The sequence below is a fragment of the Lemur catta genome, chromosome 2 (genome assembly GCF_020740605.2).
Source record: "Lemur catta isolate mLemCat1 chromosome 2, mLemCat1.pri, whole genome shotgun sequence".
Classification (NCBI taxonomy): domain Eukaryota; kingdom Metazoa; phylum Chordata; class Mammalia; order Primates; family Lemuridae; genus Lemur; species Lemur catta.
This window is the reverse complement of record NC_059129.1, coordinates 128,842,700-128,862,929: the sequence shown is the minus strand read 5'-3', so window position 1 is coordinate 128,862,929 and position 20,230 is coordinate 128,842,700. Positions and strand designations below refer to the sequence as shown.

The 20,230-nt window shown below is 43.7% G+C and overlaps 1 protein-coding gene and 1 pseudogene across 10 annotated transcripts in view; both read left to right on the top strand.

The window, feature by feature from the left end:
* The window catches only part of PLAGL1 (PLAG1 like zinc finger 1), a 77,886-nt gene that overhangs the window by 28,818 nt on the left and 28,838 nt on the right, over window positions 1–20,230 (top strand). The window contains exon 2 of one of the 10 annotated variants that reach the window (XM_045544505.1): window positions 15,420–15,496. The exons of 8 other annotated variants lie outside the window; for them this stretch is intronic. The gene's annotated coding sequence lies outside the window, so the exon portion shown is untranslated. Of the gene's footprint in view, window positions 1–9,498; window positions 9,551–15,419; window positions 15,497–20,230 lie in introns of those variants that run through there. One more of the 10 variants, XM_045544508.1, reaches the window with a different exon arrangement.
* Window positions 9,961–11,092, top strand: LOC123632151 (annotated as a pseudogene).

Here is a 20,230-nt window from a genome sequence, read left to right as displayed (position 1 = left end):
GGTCTTACATATATTTGCTGTGCTTACTTGACTCTGCTGTGAGTCTGTGCAGCCATAGATAATCCATAATCTAATGAAAATGGCTATGTGCCAATAAAGTTTCATTTATGGTCACTTAAATTCAAATTTCATATAAATTTCAAATTTTCACATGTCATTAGGTATTCTCATTTTGATATTTATTTCCAACCATCTAAAAATGTAAAACTCATTTTTAGACTACAGTCTGTACCAAAAAAGCCATCAGGTCAGATTTGACCATAGTTTGCTACCCCTGCTCCCAGGTAGAGTTCTAGGAGTTTGTGTGCTAAAGCAGGGGCTTAAGAGTCATGCAGGATTTGGGAGGGGGAGTGAAATGCATCTTTTGATAATCACGGGTAACTATTGGTAAAGTCAGTAGATCAAGAGTTCAGATTATCAGACTGGTAACTCTGAAAACAAAGGGAAAACTCTAAATAAAATGAGCAAGAAGGAATATGTTGACGCAGTTAAGCAATTATTGCAGAGCAGTTCATCATTATTTTAATTTTTAAAATGTTTTTTAAGTTTTTAAGAAGTGTATGATATATTTAAAGCCAAATCATATATGGTTTTGGAGTTCAGTTTTTATTTTTTTTTTTTATTTTTATTTTTTTTTTTTTTGAGACAGAGTCTCACTTTGTTACCCAGGCTAGAGTGAGTGCCGTGGCATCAGCCTAGCTCACAGCAACCTCAAACTCCTGGGCTTAAGCGATCCTACTGCCTCAGCCTCCCGAGTAGCTGGGACTACAGGCATGAGCCACCATGCCCGGCTAATTTTTTTGTATATATATTTTTAGTTGGCCAGATAATTTCTTTCTATTTTTAGTAGAGACGAGGTCTCACTCTTGCTCAGGCTGGTCTCGAACTCCTGACCTCGAGCGATCCACTCGCCTCGGCCTCCCAGAGCTAGGATTACAGGCGTGAGCCACCGCGCCCGGCCTGGAGTTCAGTTTTTAGATGCTTGGTAATTCTTTTTTAATCTTCCTAATTTCTGGATCTCTGAATCTGTATCTTTTTCAATTCAGTTTGTCCAGATAATCTCTGGTCTCTTCCAGGGTGGGAGAGGTATGGGTGCCTGACTGAAAAGGACCTGGTCATTCGGGTCTCTGTACAACAAAGATTTCCAACCAATGCTTTCATGGCAGCTCACACCTCGGCTTCTTGCTCCCTGGTACCACTAAGTGAGCTCCCTTTAAGTCATTTCACAGTCCTGTTTGTTTTTCAAAATTTCCTTTCAAAATCCACCGAACCCTCTCAACTGCTGTTCATATCTCTCCTCTGATGTCCTTGTTTTAGCAGAGATTTGGAAGGGAGAAGAAATAAGTGGATATAGTTAGCTTGCCATGTCCTATTTCATTTCATTTCATTTCATTTCATTTCATTTCATTATTTTATTTTTAAATTTTATTTTATTTATTGGAGATAAAGTCTCACTCTGTTGTACTAGCTAGAGTGCAATGGTGTCATCATAGCTCACTGCAACCTCAAACTCCTGGGCTCAAGCCATCCTCCTGCCTCGGCTTCCCAAGTAGCTAGGACTACAGGCACACACCGTGGTGCCTGGCTAATTTTTCTGTTTTTAGTATAGATAGGGTCTTGCCGTTGCTCAGGCTGGTCTCAAACTCCTGAGCTCAAGTGATCCTTCCACCTTAGCCTCCCAAAGGCTTGAGTTTCTTTTTCTTTAAATAACACTGAAATAATTTTTAAATTAGGTAAAACATACATAGTCCATAATTACAAAATTCCGTATAATCTTTCTGTGCCTTCATTTCTTTAGCCATAAGGTGGGAATAAGAGTATTTCTTCTAGAGCTGTGGTGAGGATTAAATTTATTTACTTGTGAAGTGCTTATTTAGAACAGTACCTGACTCACAAGCAGTGGTCAAACTTTTAGGCTGCCATTACTTCAACACTGCACACAAAGCAGGTTTGGCCTATTGCACCATTCTCCTGATAAGGAAAACCCCCATCTGTTACTTGGCACACCAGTCACCTGAGACCCCCACCCCTCAGGGAAGACCCACATCAGCATAATACTAACCTACTACCTGGCTCATCAACTGATCCATTACTTGGCGCATCAGCATAACACTAAACCCATTACCTGGCGCATCAACTAACCTATTACCTGGCGGGCATTAGCCGCCTGAGACCCCATCCCTCGGACCACCCCAACTTAATAAAAGTGGGAAAAATTGGGTAGATGGGGCTCAGAATTTGGTGGCGAGACCCCTCTGAGCCCGCTGGTGAGTAAACCTTGACTCTCCGACTTGCCGTGTGCCGCTCGGTTTGTCCTCGGGACCACCTGCTGTAACACTTGCTGTAACATTTTGGTTCCCTGAGTGGGAAAACCGACCGCGCTGGCCCCTTGAAGCCACCAGTTTGGGGACGGGCGCAGCGACTGGTGGGACCTCGGCGACAGAAGCGAACTGGCACCAACTGCCATTTTGCAGAATATCTTCGCTCCTCGGGAGCTCCCTCCAGCCGCGGGTCCTGGACTCGCCTGGACATGCTGGAGGGAAGGACAAGTCAAATCAGGTCTGGAGGCATCGGACTAGGTGAGGTTCCGGGACCCGTCCGAGTCAGGCCCGTCAGACGACAGAAGAGGAGCTTGATCACCTCCAGAGCTCAGGGAAGTCCCAGGGTGGGAATGTGTAACCTCTGCCTGTGTGAGTGAGTGAGTGGAGAGTGACTGTGGTTCCTAGCTACGGCTACGGAATCTGAGTGGGTCCTCACCTGCGGTTCTGTGGCGGCGTCGCACGGCATAATGGTGATTCACTCCCCTAAAGGGAATGACCAGGCCTGGGGTTTATATGGGCACAACTTCGCCAAGACACGCCTAAGTTCCCGAGAAGGACGCAGCCAGGCGGACACCTGAGAGAACCTCCCCCCCATTTGTCTGTTAAGCTGTGACACTGTTCAAGGGTCTAGGATGGGTAGCATAGAATCTAAGCCTACAGTCCTTAAATGCATGTTACAGAACTTTAAGAAGGGTGTCACAGGAGATTACAGCGTCACACTGAGTCCCAGTAGACTTAGGGCCCCCTGTAAACACAAATGGTCCACATTTGTGGTCGACTGGGGCGCAACAGGAACCTTAGACCTCTGCACTGTGCGAACAGTTTGGAAAATTGTGACCAGGACTCCTAGTCACCCCGACCAATTCCTTTACATAGATTCATGGCTAGAGATTGCTCAGACCATGCTCCCTTGGGTCCAGTTCTTTGCTAATAAGGGACAGAGCAGGATTTTTGTGGCCCAAAGGACCAGAGACTCCAAACTGTCCAAACCCATCTATCAGGAAGCTCCTGAAGAGGAGCCACCACCACCGCCCTACAACCCTACTGTTCTTACGGTGAGTGGTCCCGAGGACAAACCGAGTGACAATCGGAGAGTCGGAGAATCAAGGTTTATTTGCCAGCAGGCTAAGAGGGGTCTTGCCACCAAATTTTGAGCCCTGTCTACCCAATTTTTTTTTTACTTTTATTAAGTTGGGGTGACCCGAGGGGTGGGGTCTCAGGTGACTAATGCCCGCCAGGTAATAGGTTAGTTGATGTATCAGGTAATAGGTTAGTATTATGTTGATGCACCAGGTAACAGGGTAGTTGATGGGCCAGGTAATAGGTTTAGTGTTATGCTGATGCGGGTCTTCCATGAGGGGTGGGGGTCTCAGGTGACTGCTGTGCCTAGTAATAGATGGGGGTCTTCTTTATCATTCCCCCCTTTGATGTCCTTATATGTCTATTATAGGGCATTACTTTTTGGTGGGTGATAGCCTTGTAAGGTTATTATGTGAGTTGTTGCTCTCCAGGTTACGGTTGTTTTTATAAATTTTATAACTGCGTTTAGTATGTACGGGCCCACAGTGACAAGGAGAAGAATAGTTATCAGCAGCCCGGCCAGAGGTAGTAGTTATGAAGTCTATTGTTCTAAATTGAAACCCCTGTTTTGTTTTAATTTTTTTTTTGTATTTTTTTTTTTTTTAGTTCCCTGACTTTTGTGGTTACTACTCCTGTCTGGTTTATATAGTAGCAGCACTTTTTTTCTATAAATATACAGGTTCCCCCCTTTTCAGTAGTGAGTAGGTCTAAGGCCCATCTGTTTTGTAAGGTTATTGTTGCTAGTGACTTTAGTTGACTCTGGAGGGACAGTAGGGAATTTGTTGCTTGTTTTATGTCTTTAGTTTTTGGGATAACTTATGGTAGATGTTCAGGGATGTTTTTATGTCTTTTATTTCTGCTCCTATCCCAGTAGCAATTTTTTTCCCTATAAGGATCGATGTTAGTAAGGCCTGCCTTTTCTGAGTGTTTGGGTGAGGGCTTAGTGTAGTTTTTATTTGTTGGGTTTTAAAGATGGAAATATCTGGGATGAGGAAGACCTGGGGAGCAGGTCCTGGTCCAGTTTCCTGGGAGGCAGAGGTAGGCAATGTCTCCACAAAGAAAGAATATGCCATCCCGGGAGCAGGTGGCAGTGGCATTACTGGGTAACGTTTGGTTATTTGTATAGAGTTTACCCGGTATGAATTTTAATATTTTATTTTTTCCTGCTATAGTAATGTAAGTGATATGTATGTGGGAAGTTATGGCTAAACGGACATTGTATGTTATTCGGCCCACCAAGGATGTTTTGTTTGGGCCTAGATTTAAGATACTAGAGTTTCAGCTCGGAGGCACAGCGACCCTAATATAGACTTATTTCTGGAGGAGTAAACAGACCTAACATGAAGTATGGTTGGGTAGGGCCTGGAGGGTCATATTGAGGAACCCCGGGTTATTAGAGGAGAGGTTTCTAGGGGTTCAGTGATTTTTTGTATGTCAGTAAGATCTGGCTTTTTATAAGTTGACTCTGTTACTGAGGCTATTTTAATTAGTTGAGCCCTTGTATCTTTGACCTGTTGGATTTTAGTCTGGTTTTGGACTTCTTTCCCATTAGATATCCCCCAGTGTGTGCAGTAAGTCTAACAAGCTGGTTTGTCCCTTCGGGCTATACAGGTTTGAATATTACCTGTAATGGTGCCAGTCCAGTATTTTTTTTTCCCATTGTGGCACATTTGAGTTTTACTATAACATGTCTTTGGCATGTAGGTGTTGACTGTGAAACCTCCCGTGGTCCAGAAGACGACAGTACCCCATCCCCAAGGAGGCTCGAGAAGGAATTCAGGAACATATCGATAGGCTTAAGCTGGAGGGGATTTTGGTGAAGTGGAACACTCCCCTCCTGCCAGTCAAAAAGCCCAATGGAGGTGGATACCAGCCCATCCAAGACCTGCGACTGATTAATGAGCCTACACTGACACTCCACCCAATGGTACCAAACCCATACACCCTCCTGGGCCTCATTCCTCCTGATGCTGCCTGGTTCTCCTGCCTGGACTTAAAGGATACCTTGTTCTACATGCGGCTTGCTCCAAAGAGCCAGCCCCTGTTCACCTTCGAGTGGGAGGATCCTCAGACTAGAAGGAAAACCCAGCTCACCTGGACGTGACTACCATAAGGATTTAAAACTTCACCAACTCTGTTCGGGGAGGCTCTAGCCACTGACCTCATCTCCTTTTCACGAGAAGAAACCCATTGCCCTCCTCTATAGTACGTCAATGACCTCCTTCTAGCGAGCCCAACCAGGGAAGACTGTCGACGGGGAACCTGGTGCCTACTCCAACGGCTCACTGACAAAGGATACAAAATCTCCTGGAAAAAGGCACAGATCTGCAGACAACAGGTGAAGTACCTCAGTTTCCACATCATTCTGGGGCACCGGACACTGGGACGTGAGCGTAAGCACATCATCTGTACAATTCCCAGGCCCACTAGTTGGAGACAACTCCGAAAATTCCTCGGCGCAGCCAGATTCTGCCGCATCTGGATCCCAGGTTTCTCCCTAAAGGCTAAGCCTCTGTTTGAGGCCCTACGCGGGCCTAAAAAGAAAAAATTGAAATGGGCCGAGAGTCAGGAAAGGGCTTTCCAGGAAATAAAAAACTTACTAAAAAGAGCCCCCACACTAGGGCTACCAGACCTCACCAAAGACTTTAACCTGTTTGTATGCACACACACACACACACACACACACACACACACACACACACACACACACACACACACACACACACACACACACACAAAGTGGCTCTGGGGGTTTTGACTCAAACTGTGGGCCCTTGGCAGAGACCAGTGGCTTACTTGTCAAAAGAATTAAATCTGGTAGCAGCAGGATGGCTACCTTGCCTACACGCATTGGCGGCTACCGTCCTGCTAGTCAAAAAAGCAGACAAACTCGCACTGGGATAAAACCTCCATGTGTGAGTCCCTCATACAATAATATCTCTAATGAACACCTCAGGGCCCCAGTGGCTCTCAAGCAACCAGTTAGTGCAATACCAAGGACTACCGTGCGAAAATCCGCAGGTCACCCTGGAGACTGTGCGGACCTCGAATCCCGCCACCCTTCTATCCACCGGGCCAGGGCCCCCAGACCATGACTGCACCGAGGCAGTAGAGGAGGTCTATGCCAGCCAGCCAGATCTGAAAGAGAGTCCTCTACCGGCACCGGACTTAGAACTCTACATAGATGGCAGTAGTTATATCCAGAATGGAAAACTGGCGGGCTTCACAGTCACCACATCGTGTCAGCTCCTTTGCCCCAAGGACAGTCAGCACAAAGGGTGGAGCTATGGGCCCTCATACAAGCCTTCAGGCATGCCCCAGGGTAAAAAGACAAACATATACACAGACTGTAAATATACCTTTGCCACAATACATATCCACGGGACAATATATAGGGAGAGGGGACTGCTGACTACGGGTGGAAAGGAGATCAAAAATAGGGATGAAAATCCTCCAACTGCTGGAGGGAGTTTGAGAGACAAAAGAAATTGTGGTCATCCACTGTTGAGGGCACCAAAAGGGCACAGATCCAACTGCCACCAGCAATTGCCTGGCAGACCAAGCAGCAAAAAATGCAGCCACCTGAGAATGTTCAGAGGACAACACTCCAACCCAATGCCAAATCTTGTTGGCACCTGAGTGGCCCGAAGAACCAAAATATACTCCAGAAGAGAACCAGTGGGCAGAGCAGGAGAAGGCCAAGAAGGACACAGACGAGTGGTGGCACCTGTGGAAGTTTAACATCTTTATGCCCAATAAATTAGCATACTCTAATGTCTCCCGACATCACAACCTGACTCACGTAGGGAAAACAGCCCTCAGGCAGCTACTCGCCTGGTACTACTACATTGCCAAACTTCCATCGCTGCAGCAGTCAGCACCCGCTGCCAGATCTGCGCTAAAAACAATGTAGCTATCAGGCCAAGACCCGCCCCAGAAATTCAGTACACTGGAACCTCTCCTTTTGAGGATGTAAAGGTTAATTTCACAGAAGTAAAACCATGTCGGGGCTATAAATACCTGCTGGTAGTGGTATGCACCTTCTCAGGCTGGGTTGAGGCAGTACCTACCCGCACCAAAAAGGCTAGGGAAGTGGCAAAGTTTCTATTAAGAGAAATCATCCCCAGGTATGGTCTACCACTCTCCTTTGGCAGTGACAACGGACCAAGCTTCGCTTACAGAGGTCATGCAAACCCTCACCAAGGCATTAGAAATCAAATGGAAACTACATACAACCTACAGGCCACAGAGCTCAGGGAAAGTAGAGCTCATGAACAGGACCCTCAAGACCTCTCTAGCAAAGCTATGTCAGGAAACACAATTACCCTGGATAGACATGCTAAGCCTAGCCCTGTTCAGAGTCAGGTGCACACCGGGGCCCACAGGATATTCACCCTTTGAAATCCTGTTTGGTAGACCTCCCCCACTCATCAAGTGATTAAAGGGAGACAATAGACAACTAGGGGAATTGAATTATAAACACACACCTTCAAGCCTAAGCCAAAACTATGCACCACATCCACCACATCGTCCTATAAAAAACCTCTATCGCCCTGGGTCTCCTTGTCTATCCCCATCAACCTGGGGATCTAGTCTTGGTAAAGGACTGGAAAAGAACACCCCTAGAGCCCACCTGGAAGGGTCCCCATACTGTGATACTAGTTACTCCCACTGCTGTTAAAGTTACAGGTTTCACTCTGTGGGTCCATCACTCCGGGTGAAAAAGGCTGAACCAGACAATGAAACTAATCTCTGGATTGCACATCAGGACCAGCAGAACCCACTAAAACTCCAGCTTAACCGTCTCCCAATGAGGACGGCCACACCCAGGACTGAACAGGAGTAAATGGGACCACTGGCCCTGGCCCTCATTGGGGTTGTAGTGACCCTTACTCGGGATTGGACTCTTCTCAGTAGCTCGGGGAGATTGGACAGGACTGCAGAGGGCGTCTCTAACTGTGGTATTTTGGCTCATTACAGGATGTCTACTCCTGCCTCAGTCCCTACCCTCCTCCTGGTTGGGCCACTTGCCCTAACAACTATGCCAGAGAAACCCTGCCCTGAGGCTTGTTATGCTAGGATCTGGATTCCCTCCACTACCGGGATTACTCCAGGCTTCTGGACCACAGGAGGTTTCACAGTCTGCACCTACATGCCAAAGACATGTTATAGTCAGGCTCAGGTTTGCCACAGTGGGTTAAAGAAATGCTGGGCTAGCACCATTACACGCCCTTGCCTACTGAGAGCGGTTATGAAATTCATAGAGACAAATGTAACCCGGAGAGCAACAGCTCACCTAATAGCCTTACGAGGCTATCGCCCACTGGGAAATGATGCCCTATAGTAGACATATAAGGGCATCAAAGTGGGGAGTGATAAGGAAAACCCCCATCTATTACTTGGGGCATCAGCCACCTGAGACCCCACCCCTCAGACCACCCCAACTTAATAAAAGTGGGAAAAATCGGGTAGACGGGGCTCGGAATTTGGTGGCGAGACCCCTTTCAGCCTGCCAGCGAATAAACTTTGACTCTCTGAGTCTCTGTGTGCAGCTCGGTTTGTCCTCAGGACCACCCACGGTCACACTCCCAGCGTCTGTCATGTTTTTCATTTATGATTTGGCTCAGGGTGGCTCATGCCCTGGCGGAGCCTGAAGTCAACGGTCTCCGATAGGGAGCTTCGGGCTGGTTCGTAGGCCAGCTCTGCACCTGAGCGAACTTGGCTTTGCCCACACAGATGACTCCATCGGCCGGGACTCTGGGTGACTGCTCTCTTCCTCCGCCCCCGGCTGCGGACCCCCCAGCTCTCCAGCGGGGCCTCCTCTTGCCATGCGACGCCCCCGCCAGGGTCCCCAGTGCCCTCCTCCCAAACGGGCTGTTTTGGGTCCCGGGCTCTGCCTGTGCGGACTCAGCGCAGCCATCCTCTTGGCTGCTGCGTGTGGGGAGCCCACAGGTGACAGTCAGCCCATCGGTAGCGCCCGGAGCCTTGATTTAGACGCGTCTGGAGCGTGCTGTCCTTACTCTCCTGGAAGGCGGTCGCGCGGACGGACGGAGAACCGAGCTCCCAGCGCTGCGCTGCGGGGCGCTTCTTGACGCAGCTGCGGAGGCTGCTCCGGAGTGGCCGTGCCTGAGATCCAAAGGGCTCATAGGGTAGGTACCTGCGCGCTCCTGGCCGAGCTGCGTGGTGGCGGGCCACGGTGGGCTGGGGACCGCGGGGCGCGGCATTGCCGCGCGGCAAGGACGGCCCTGGGCTGGTGACATGCTGGGAAAGGTGTGCCGATGCACATGTGCGTACTTGGCAGGAGTCTGGCGCTACAAAGTGTGAAACTCCGACAAATTGCCACCAGGCGCGCCCAGCCGACCTTAACCAAAAATGCTACTGCCTGATCTGCCTTATATTTACCCAAGAAGACCACAGCGCAGTGTTTTCTTGAACTCATGTTCACAAAAGTCTTAATTCTAGGAAGTTCTGATGGGGAGCAACCAGTGTGTCCTGAATCCCTCACACTGGCGCCGCCTGGGGCGTCTGGCTGCTGGGTGACGAAATGTGAGCAGGTGGCATGGTGTGGGATCCGGAAAGCTTCACCTCCATCCTCCACCTTCCCACCTTTAGGGAAAGGTGAGCTTTAGTAAATGGGAGAGATTATAGCGTTTAGTTAGAGTAAATTAATAGTGATTTCTAGAAACTGCACAAAATATAAACATTTTAAAGTTTGTTTTTTAATACAGTTCAATGTTAATGAGGTAATGAATTCACTCTCCCCGCCCTTATTTTTGAAATACAATCTCGTTCCATCACTGGGGCTAAGTGCCATGACATTAGCCTAGCTCACAGCAACCTCAAACTCCTGGGCTCAAGCGATCCTCCTGCCTCAGGCTCCCAAGTAGCTGGGACTATAGGCACGTACCACCACACCTGGTTAATTTTTTCTATTTTTAGTGTAGAAGGGCGTCTGGCTGTTACTCAGGTTGGTCTGGATTTCCTGAGCTCAAGCGATCCTCCAGCCTCGGCCTGAAGAGTGCTAGGGCTCTCTTCCACCGTGCCCGGCTTCCTTCCCACGTTAAAGTCAAGAATACCACTTCAGACCGGAGGGTCGCCTGCTCTGCACACGGGACGCCTTGCCCGAGGCCATGGGCGGGGACATGCAGCCGCTGAGCCAGCTGGGCGTGCAGCAGTTCTCAGCCCTGACAGAAGTGCTTTTCCACTTCCTAACTGAGCCAAAAGAGGTAGAAAGGTTTCTGGCTCAGCTCTCTGAATTTGTCATCACCCATCAGATCAGTTTGGCCCCCTCAGAAGCATTGTGAAAAGTCTCCTCCTGGTTCCAAATGGTGCACTGAAGAAGAGTCTTACAGCTGAGCAGGTCCAGGCAGATTTTATAACTCTGGGTCTTAGTGAGGAAAAAGCCACTTACTTTTCTGAAAAGTGGAAGCAGAATGCCCCCACCCTTGCCCGATGGGCCATAGGTCAGACTCTGATGATTAACCAGTTCATAGATATGGAGTGGAAATTTGGAATGACATCTGGGAGCAGTGAATTGGAGAAAATGGGAAGTATATTTTTACAATTAAAGTTGGTGGTTAAGAAAGGAAATCAAACTGAAAATTTATATATAGAATTAACTTTGCCTCAGTTCTAGAGCTTTCCTGCACGAGATGGAGCGAGTCAGAACCAGCATGGAGTGTTTCAGCTGATTTCTGTCCCTTGCATCTCCCCCAGACCCTCTTCCCCAGCCTCCTCCCTTCCCTGGGTGACTGCTCTGAGAGGCACCTCACTCACAGGGCTCTGGAGCCCAGGTACAAAGGGTTTCTGAAAAACAGTAGGATTAAATATTTAAAAGCCCCAGTTACCCTATAGAGTCTTTATTAAGTCAACCACTGCCACCTACCTGTCTTCTAGGACATGTTTTAGATATTCTGACAGGCTATTGCATCCCAGATTCAAGGAGAAAATAAGTTGTCGCCTCCCCATCAAAGTTCCAGAGTAAACAAATGGTGCCATCGCTCAAGATAACCTGCTAATCACCCTCCCCCCTAAAAAACAAGAGCTTGTTTATGGCTGAGGAAGAGGCAGTTGTATGAATGACAAAGGCTCCCACACTGGCTAGATTTGTGCCTATGGTGCACTGCCAGTCAGTTTGTCATGAGACACCTATGTGTAAATACATGCTTGTTTTTCTCTGAAAAGAACTGACGCCAAATTCTGTCTCCGCTTCTGGTTTTGCTCTGATGTGTTGTAATGAGGCTGGCCTTTTGAGGCGGTTTTAGTTTGTTTGGGTTCAAGCTGACCAGCTCTGTTGGTTAGATGATGAATAAAGAAGATTCTGAAGAAAAAAAAAAAATAAAAGAATACCACTTCACACGTGGCTTTGTGTGGAAGACGAACTTCAGAGCCGCGTTTCCCTAGTTCCTATGTATAACTTGGTTATATGTGCACCAAAAAATGCTGGTAATACGTTCTCTTCCCCTGGCTGCCTCTTGAGCTTAGATCATACAGATGTCTGTAATATTAGCCCTGTAAAGAAAGCCTAGCCAGAGTATTTGGGACAGCATACCAATGGCTTACTAAGTAGGTGCCCCTTAAGCACTGTTGAATGATAGGCAAAACTGCCGTAGCTATGCATAAATGGGCTGTGTTGCACAGGAGAAAATATCTGCTAATCTTCAGTGATGCTGTATTATTAAGCTAATAAACCTACAGAAAGTTTGTCACAATAGGTGTCTCCTAAATTATTATAATGGCAATAATAGGAACATTAGCTTTGGAGTTTTAGATGTCTCTAAAGAGCCTAATTTTGAGGCTTTTATCTGTTCACAAATTTCGATGCTGCCATCATCCTTGCCCAGCCGAGTACAGTTTTTTTCAAGAGTTATCATGGCTACGTATAAACTCCTGCCTCTGACAGTCAGCAACGAATGTTGAACACTGGCTGTTCAAGGCTGGCAAACAGTTTTTGTCCTTAATGTTACATTTTACCTGTGTGTTCCAACTTTTGTTTTTAGTAATTTCCCATCGTTTTAGTGTTTGAATAAAATGCTACTTTCATTTTACAAAATCATTTTGGACATTTTCTTTATTTAATTCCTACATATTAAAGTGAAGTTTACCAATAATCAGGTGATTTGTCTGTCATAGCAAATGAGCAGTGACACAAAATATCTTGATTTCATCATCATAGGTTTCCTTGAGGTACAAGATAGTCCGGGTGCTAAGAACTTGGTCCCAGGTTCCAGGATCTTCCACTGCTAGTTGTGTGGCCTCAGGGAACTTATTAAATCTCTTGGTGCCTAAGTTCCTTCCTGGGCCAAAGAGGAATAATAATCGTGTATATACCAGAGGGTGGTTATGAGCATTTGAAAGAGATCACATATGTAAAACACCTAGATTGTCCCATGGTAGCACTCACAGGCTTCTTGTTAGAAAAATGTCAAGAGTTATGGAATCTGTGGACTCAAACAACACTTCTGTAGTAACTATCTTACTTTTCACCGTTTGATTTTTGAAGTGAGTGGTCTGTGCTGTGCTAACAGTGAGAAGAAACTTCTCTCCAGAGGTTTTGTTCCTTAAACTAAAAGTTAGCTTTAATGCAGAAAAATAGAATTCTTTATTCATGGTTTGACATATAACTAGGTAGTAATCTCTTATGGACAATGAGTAAAATACTTATTTTTTTATAAGTGGACGTTATTTTAGCGTTAAAAACAGATATGTACGGGATTAGAGACAGCAAGAGGTTGTGGTGTAGGAGGTGTGGTGTGTGTTTATGAAAGAGCAACGTGAAGGAAATAGGCTGAGCAATATGTAAGTGAATGTATTTACATGTATTGGAATGTATTCCCATAAAATTTCATTTATAGAAATAGAGGGGCCAGATTTGGCCGTGGGCCACCACAAAGCCTGTCTCAAGCTCAAGGACAATCAGGAATATCCTAGAAGTACTTTTATACTAGGTAACAGGTTGGATAAATGTCACCTTCTCTTCAAAGCCTTTTGTAGCTCTCCCAGACTTAATGGCCTCTGTCATCCTGCAGCAGGCTGTACACGCTGTACTGTAGCATCTCTGTGCTACTGTTCATTAATAGGGTGTTAGGAAAAATGAGACAAGGCATTAAAAAAAAAACAAGCTTTGCTGTTTGCCACTGGCAGTCTTTTCTGTGCTAGAAAATGAATCTGTTTTCTCTTAGTGGGAGGGTCAGTGAAATGAGACATGTATTATTAGTTCTTTGAGAATGTTAAAGCACTGTCTACAGACAACAAATATCCTTGTGTGTATTTTTCTCTTCAAGTGGTATCAGTCTGCAGATTTCTTCTTGTTACCAACACATTTCTACTTGAAATGGTTAAATGGCAGGGAGTAAAGCTGAATTGTGCAGAAAAACCACACTGCTGCTCTCTAGCAAATAGGAATTTGCCTCAATTAGCTTTCTTTTAAAAAGACACTTCAATTAACGTTTCCATTTTCTAAAGTAGCTTTCCTTATCTTTGAAAACAGTTTGATCTTGGCTCATTAGTTGGTCCACGTAAAGGCCCAGACTCGAGTCCTAAGCTTTTAATTCTAAAGGAGATTATGTAATCTAGAGACTGAAAATTAAATTTTATGTCTTTTTCTTGAAAATGAAGAGTTGTTTTCATTTTTAACAGGTTTTACACTGGTTTGGTTTTCAACATTAAAGATAATAGCTATCATTCTTGGGCTTTTATCATTTGTCAACATTGGTCTGCGTGCTTTATGCAAGTTATCTAATTTGATCCTCCACAAGCCCTGTGAGAGAAAGTAGTATTGTTCTTCTTTTACAGCTGGGGAAACTGAGGTTCTGAAAATACTGTTAATTGCTTAATTTACAAAATTCTTAAAAGGTGACACTAAAATTTAAATATGGATCTGATTCCAGAGTCCATGCTCTTAAACAGTATCTCATTGCATAAAAGTGGTACAATGCATTGGGCTTAAAAATTGATTATGATTACTTATTTAATATAGTCCTGGTGAGAAACCTTCAGTGAATGATTATATCTACAGTCATAGCTAAGTATAATGGAAACAGCGTGAGTGTTAGAGACAGAATACTTGAATTTAAAGTTTTATCTCTGCTAGTTACAGTTCTGTGACTTTGGCAAGTCAGTTTACCTCTCCTGAGCCTATTATCTCCTCATTCAAAAATACATTGATAAAACCATCTCTCTCAGGTAGTGGTGGTGAAGATCCAATGCATAATGTTTCTAAGTGCTTTGTAAATGCTTTTGAAAGATATGTAAATGAGTTGTTATGTGTATTTGGCCATTTGCCATAGACTTTGAGTAATAAATTTTCTGAGTGCTTTTAAAATATGATTTGCTTTAGAGAAAGTAGTGAGTTTCCAGGGAACATCTATTGAATTACAGAGCAATCATTACATAAGGAAGTTCTACTCATACAACTAGCTTTCTTCAAAGAGATACATATGAATAGTTTTTGAGGAATGATTATTTCACAGTCCCTTGTCAAGGAATTCTTGACAGATATTTCTGTCTCCATTTTGGAAAAGTTGGAAGACAGAGGTTAAATGTACCCCCTAGGCCCAAAGTTAGTTGATGCCAGTGTTAGCTTTCAGATTCCTAATTTAATTGTCACACTGCCTTTATCAGAACTACCTTTCCTGTGCAGTTTAGAGTTCTCTATTTTCTAAGTTCATTTCTGTCCCGATTTGAAAATGAGGGTAGAACATCCTTTTTCCTTGTGGACTGCTCGGCTCCCTTTACCAAATGGTATCTTTGTCAGGCAAAGATGAGTAAGTGGCGAATGGATGTCTCTGGAGGTCTTTAATTGATCCCCCAGGTCACATCTGCAGCTTATAAGATGGGCACATGGAGAGGCTGTGTTCTGTGTCAGGGAATGTGTTCTCCATACCTTTCATCCAAATACTGTTTATTTTCTTTTTGGTTTAGAAAGTTTGAAACTTAACCCATCTATTCCCATGTTTACTCAGGATTAGTGACAGAAATGGAACGGAGCACAATAAAAATGAATGCATTTTTTTACAGGCTTTCATGAAGCTTGTGTGAAAGAAGCGGTTTAGAATGCAGTGAATTTGGAAGCCATCAAATTACATTTGTTCAGTGTAGGTAACCAATCAGGATAATTCATTTTCTTTTATATTCGCTCTTGCTCTCTCGTCCTGCTGGCTAACCCTCCTCACTCCCACCTGCACACACCCACACCCCACCCCCCATACACACACCCTTCAGTCACACACAGACTGTCATTTAGGAACTTGGATTACCCAGTCTGGGTACTTACCCAGATCAAATCAAAACGCTAACTGTTACATTTTCTGTTCACGTTTTTGTTTTACAAACAGAATTTACACAAACTAACTCTCCTCAAGTTGTGTGGGCTTCACTGGAGATCAATCCCTTAGGGAAACCCTAGACATTTCAGTTCTTACTGGGTATAGCAGATTGGCTTTAACACAGCAGCGAACTAATAAAGGCTACCCACATAGCCATATTCCTCTGACCATTAGAACTATTAGATGGAGAATAAAGTTTCTATATAGTTTGGGCACAGTCACATGAAAGAAATTGCAGATTGTTAAGTGAGACTATCACTTATGGGGTAGTAGGATGGAGGAAGAAAGGGAGAGTGAGAGGGAGAAGTTTATTTATGGAATGTCAGGGGGCCATTGAGGCTTAGCAGGCCCTAGAAGCAAGGACTTCCCTCAGTGCTTGTTTTCTCCCTCTGACCTTGGATGAACTAGCGAGCAGTATATTATGCTGGGTGATTGTGCGGGTTTGTCATGGTTAGCATTCTGGACTGTCACTGGAATGTAGGAAACGGATGAATTTGAATTGAACCATGAGGTGGTCTGCCGGGCCCTCTCCTTGTCTCGAGGAAACCTGTCGCTGTTTGTCTGGGCTGGGCCTAATGAAAGCAATGGAGGGAAAGAGAGGTGGGCCTTTGATCTCTTTGTTGCAGCTGCTCCCTGGGAACTCTCTGAAATCAATGCCCTGTTTTCCTGAAGGAATGAATGGCTCTGCCTAACTAGCTTTGTGAAGCCATGGGGAATTCACTGCCTCTGTTTATTGACAGCTGAAAAGGAGCACATGGGGTTGGAATGGACCTTCTTGTGAAAACCAGGCACAGGGAAAATTAGACCTCAATTTAACACAGAGGAATTGGGAAATTCACCCCAAAGGAGATGAGAGTTTCTCATGCTTACATTAGAATTACTCAAGTTTGGGGCTAGTGTGTCATGAACAATGGTGGTTTTGTCACAACTATGTTATAAGTAGGAATATGGTATGCATAATAAATAATGTTAAGTAGAAGTTGATTCAACACCCCCCCTGTTTTTTAAACATAGAAGTAGAGAAAGACAAATATTAACCATGATATAATTGGGTGGTTTTATTTTATTTTTGCTTTGAGAAGAAAGGAAAAAAGTGATACTTAAAATAAGCATTAATATTAGATATGAATTATCTAAAATATGTCTGTTGTTCATTTATGTTTAAAAACATCTTTGAACTTGAGATCTCTGTTCCACTCATGCTAGCAACTCATGCCATTCTGGATTGTGTGCATTACATGGGAATGTTATGATAAAAACATGCAGTTTTAAAATTTTTTGTTCTTAGGCTATTGTAATTGGAGGTCTGGATCAAACAGAAATGAATCTGGCTAATAGACCAGGATAGCATCTGAAATTGTAGTAATTCATCAATCTTAAAATTCTGCCTGACTTTTTTAGAACACAGTATGGAAAAAGTCTCGCATTTATCACAAGGAAACATTTCCATACCTTTTTCATGTCTCCCCTCACTTGCCTGATTTCTCAGGGAGAATTTATGGCTTCTTCCTCTGGCCCTGCAGCCCTCTGTGCACACCTCTAATATGGCACTTAACACGCTGCCCAGTAGCTCTTTATTTAGGTGTATTCTTCTAGCTGGAGGTAAAGCAGCTGTGTTGTATTCATTTTTATGTCTCCAAGGCTAGCAAAGCTCTCGGCTCAGTAAATGGTTGCTGAATAAATGGGGATTAATGGCTTCCTATACTTTCCTTTGAAAGTAATTACTTATGCAGGTTTCAACTACAAATACTAAATTTTAGGAAAACCTGATTGGTCTGTTTTTACCTGATTGCTGCTATTGCTTTTAAAAATCTTTCTTTTATAGATAATTATTAAACACTTTTTTTTTGCTTTGGCAAGTCTGTTGGCCAGTCCGCAGCCTCTAGAAGGAGGCATAAAAGGTGTATGGCATTTTCCTTTTCCTATCCAAGCTTTCTTCTCTATTATTCTTTCCTAAAAATAAACCCCAATGTCATATTTATTTTCATTAAATCTTTGAACGTAGAATTTTGTAAACTTTCATTTGACCAAATTTAGTAATTGAGATGGATAAAACTTCCATTTTACACGATTTAATTCTACAGTGTAATGCTAAATAATGCAAAACACAAAACATCCTTTGACAATTTCCTTCACCAGGATTTACTACCACTGTATGTCATGAACTCCTTATCAAAGGAAGCAAACGAACACCTTCACTTCTCAGTGAAAAGTGTAAGGGAAATTTTGATTTTAAAGGACTGGCTACTCTGATTTCAGACCATAGGACAAAACCAATTTCTGAGCTATTCTCAAGTTACAGCCTATTTCTTTTTTAAGCCAGAGCTTTCAGTGAGAAATAAATAGTTGTCAACATTCTTTAGGAAAATAATATCTTAAAATCATAACGGAAATTTTTAGAAAACGTGAAGAGGAAAAATAAGTAAGCACACAAGTACAGGAACTGGCTAATATTTTACTCTCCATCTTTTATTTTTACCACCAAGATTATTTTTAAAGAAATCTATTTAGATTTCTGTTTTGATTAAAGGTAGGGATGAAGTTTAAAATAGAGGTTTGCAAATTTGTGGGTTGTGGTAGGAATCTTGTAAAGGAATACATGTTTGTGTTAGCCATATAAACGTGGTGGATTCAGCAGGTTGTGATTCTGCTGAGGTTTTAGAGCTCTTACGAAACAGGAAAATTAGCATGGCTTTGATCATAGGTAGACTCTCACTGTCATAAGTATTAACTTGTAGATAAGAAAGCATTAAGCATAGCACTTAGGTTTTATAACTTGGCTGCTCGATCCTCCCAGTTTCTGGAAGTAATTTCATGTGACATACTACCAAAGTGGGGACAGGCAGAAGGGTGGAGGGAAAGGTAGGAAATCAAGCCGCACTTTTCCATTTGATGATATTTCAGCTTTCAGCGGCGAGGCGTATCTTTGTCGACATTGATAAAAAGAAATACAGACAGCCCAAGGAAGTGACTGCAGTTAAAAATTGTGTTCTTGCTATGTTTGTAGAATCAGATAACTCCAACTATGTAATCCTCCAGAAAAGAGCCTTTTTCTTCATACCGATGCCTGCTGTGATTTCCAACCAGAATAATTTCAAGTAACTTAAGGGTCAAACCCTCAAAATCGGTTTGGGGATCAACATATATTAGGTCCCTGTGTTTGCATGGGTGTTAATCTACATAAGCAAACTTCCTAGTAGAAAGATCCCAGTTACTTCCCTCTTAGCATCCAGACTGACTAAACAAAGCAGCCCTAATAAAGGCTTATCTAGTCATTGAAAACAAGACAGGTCTTTACCCACTTGATTTAATTGCAAGAAAGGGTACTCTGAAATATAGAATTTTTCAAAATTAAATAATGTGTAAGTCGTATAAGGCCAGATGTTACTCCTGTTATAAAGATCATCTGTAATAACTAGATACCCAATCATCTGTAATTAATCATTTGTATTAATATATTAGTGAGGCTGTTAAAATACTTGGTTTATGTTTTCAATAGTTTAAATGTTTCCTTTGCAACATTACATATTGTCTACTTTAGTGAGACATTTTTCCTCAAGGAAAGATCTCAACTCAAGAGGAAAACCCCAACTCAACCTGTACCTAAATAATCATAACTCTAGAATGAATAGGATTCAAATTAATAAAGTTTTGCTATTTAAAAAAGAAACAAACAAACAAAAAAACAACAACCTTCTCAGTGTATAAATGAGGGCTACCCAGTGAAGGAGGTTGCTTGGAGTCGGTGCTGAAGTATTTGTCCAATTGGATTGGACTCTTGGTCAAAAATGAATTTATATCTATGAAGGCCGGGATTGATGGGCTTGAGTTATTATTGCTCTATGTCCTGTCTTCATTCTTTTCACAGAAAATTATATTTACATCTTTTTCAGTCTTTAAAACTTCTGCTGCCTTCCCATCACTTGCTGTCCTATCTTAATCCTTTTTCTTATCACAAGGTGAATAATTGGGTGTCCTCACTGTCAACAAGTTCTGTCCTCCAGCCCTCCTCCGAGAGTAGTAATCTTGTCTTTGGGGAAAAAAAATGGAGTTAAGCAAAAGGTGCATTTTGGGGGGCAGGGGGAGGCTGTTTATGGCCTTTCCTCGTTCCTTAGGATCTTCCTTTCCCCACCCCCACCCCCAGGTACTTGTTTCCTTTTCCCAAAGGGTAGTGTTCTTCTAGTTGACTCTCTCAAAAAGGTTCTGATTGTCTTCTGATTTCTGCTGGAGGCTATGAGGTATTTTCACCTGGGGTCTTTGAAAAATAATTACAAATACAGGAGTGCTCCCTGCTTTCCAGATACAGCGTTCAGCACTTCATTCAAATCAACTCATTTAATTCTGGGAAGGGTCTTGTGCTGTAAGTGTGATCATTATCTCCATTCTACAGGTGAGGAAAGTGAGGTAGAGAATAAACTGCACGAGGTCTCTAAGTGGCTCCAGGTGGCACCAGGATTTAACTCTAGGCTTTCTGGCATCATTGTGTGCTCTTAACCACATCAC